The sequence below is a fragment of the Montipora foliosa genome, chromosome 6 (assembly GCF_036669935.1).
Source record: "Montipora foliosa isolate CH-2021 chromosome 6, ASM3666993v2, whole genome shotgun sequence".
Taxonomy (NCBI): Eukaryota; Metazoa; Cnidaria; class Anthozoa; order Scleractinia; family Acroporidae; genus Montipora; species Montipora foliosa.
This window is the reverse complement of record NC_090874.1, coordinates 1,485,504-1,487,816: the sequence shown is the minus strand read 5'-3', so window position 1 is coordinate 1,487,816 and position 2,313 is coordinate 1,485,504.

The following is a 2,313-nucleotide window of genomic DNA, read 5'->3' as shown; positions in this document are numbered from 1 at the left end:
GCACCTCAGGGGAAGGCCCTGCATATGTGAGAAAAAGTGGTTTTTTGGCCATAACTCCCCCCGGTTTTGAGCTGGGACCCCCTAACCCCAAAAAGGTGTTGCGGAATTCGATTGCGCATCTGATGATACCATTGGTTTCCTTGTAGCACGCCCAGGGAAGGCCCTGCATATGTGAGAAAAAGTGGTTTTTTGGCCATAACTCCCCCCGGTTTTGAGCTGGGACCCCCTAACCCCGAAAAAGTGTTGCGGAATTTGATTGCGCATCTGATGATACCATTGGTTTCCTTGTAGCACGCCCAGGGAAGGCCCTGCATATGTGAGAAAAAGTGGTTTTTTGGCCATAACTCCCCCCGGTTTTGAGCTGGGACCCCCTAACCCCAAAAAGGTGTTGCGGAATTTGATTGCGCATCTGATGATACCATTGGTTTCCTTGTAGCACGCCCAGGGAAGGCCCTGCATATGTGAAAAAAAGTGGTTTTTTTGGCCATAACTCCCCCCGGTTTTGAGCTGGGACCCCCTAACCCCAAAAAGGTGTTGCGGAATTCGATTGCGCATCTGATGATACCATTGGTTTCCTTGTAGCACGCCCAGGGAAGGCCCTGCATATGTGAGAAAAAGTGGTTTTTTGGCCATAACTCCCCCCGGTTTTGAGCTGGGACCCCCTAACCCCGAAAAAGTGTTGCGGAATTTGATTGCGCATCTGATGATACCATTGGTTTCCTTGTAGCACGCCCAGGGAAGGCCCTGCATATGTGAGAAAAAGTGTTTTTTTGGCGATAACTCCCCCCGGTTTTGAGCTGGGACCCCCTAACCCCAAAAAGGTGTTGCGGAATTTGATTGCGCATCTGATGATACCATTGGTTTCCTTGTAGCACGCCCAGGGAAGGCCCTGCATATGTGAAAAAAAGTGGTTTTTTGGCGATAACTCCCCCCGGTTTTGAGGTGAGACAACCTAACCCCCAGAAGTTGTTGCGGAATTGCATTACGCATCCTATGATACCATTGGTTAGTCTCTAGCACGCCCAGGGAAGGCCCTGCATATGTGAGAAAAAGTGGTTTTTTGGCCATAACTTCCCCGGTTTTACACGGCACCCCCCTAACCCCGAAAAGGTGTTGCGGAAGTCGATTGCGCATCGTATGATACCATTGGTTTCCTTGTAGCACCTCAGGGAAAGGCTCTGCATAACTGAGAAAAGTCAGTTTTTTGGCCATAACTCCCCCGGTTTTGAGTATGGCCCCCCTAACCCCAAAAAGGTGTTGCAGAATCCATTTCTGAATCCAACGGTACCATTGGTTAGTCTGTAGCACGTCAGGGAAGGCTCTGCATATTACAGAAAAAGTGGTGGTGATTTTTTCTAAGACTGGCAGCTGGGTAGGCCTGAAAGGTGTATTAAATATACTATAGGGGAAGGTTCCAACAGAGTTCGCCCCGAGTCGGTTCGCCCAATCTCTCTAGCAAGCTAGTAGGCCTTAACGAACGCTTCTGGTCGACCTTGGGCACTTTGGATGTGGGTTCAACCAAAGTTCCGGCGGACAGGACGGTCGGTGTAGATCTCGGTGGTAGTTCCCGTGTCCCGCTCGTCATCTCAGTCGTTCGGATGCTGCTTTCTGTGGAAAGGACCCTACCGACGACAGGGAGATTCGACTGGGACTGCACTCGGACGTTTGGTCGCGTATCTCTGTCGCCTTTGACTGGACCCAGACCAAACTCGGTGGGTGGGTTGGGGGGGTCGACCTCCGGTCGTTTCGCCCCCGACCTCCAGCCTGCACCCAATTCGACAAGGAAGTTGCTCGCACCGCCCTGAGGACCACGGTGGTGCAATGGGCGAGATGGGTCGTTTCGCCCCCAACCCGATTTTTGCCGAATCGATGCAGGACGTCTCCTAGAGCGTAGCTGACACGATGTGCATGTCGGGGCAGGACGGCGTACGATCCTTTTGACTTCCTGAAGGCAAAATGATGAACCAAGAACTGTGTCAGGCGAGACCCGACGACAGGCGAGGGGAAGGTCCGATGTCATGCTAGTGAGTTGTCGAGACATCCAGGAGCCCTAATCTGGTCTTGCATCATGGAATGTGGCAGGCTTGCCTGCTGCAGAAGGGTAGTCGGAGATTGTGCGTGCTGGAAAAAGGTGTATATTGCTACATCCTCGGTGACGTTTCACCACATGCAGTGGCTGATTGGCCTGCCCGCTTCCTTGCTGACAGGGATGTTAGGGGCCTGCCTTTCTGCCGGCAGAGGCATAACGAGAAGAGGTGTCGTAGAAAAGCCCATATGTGCGTCCGATTGAGTTCGGTCGGCAAATGGATCGAG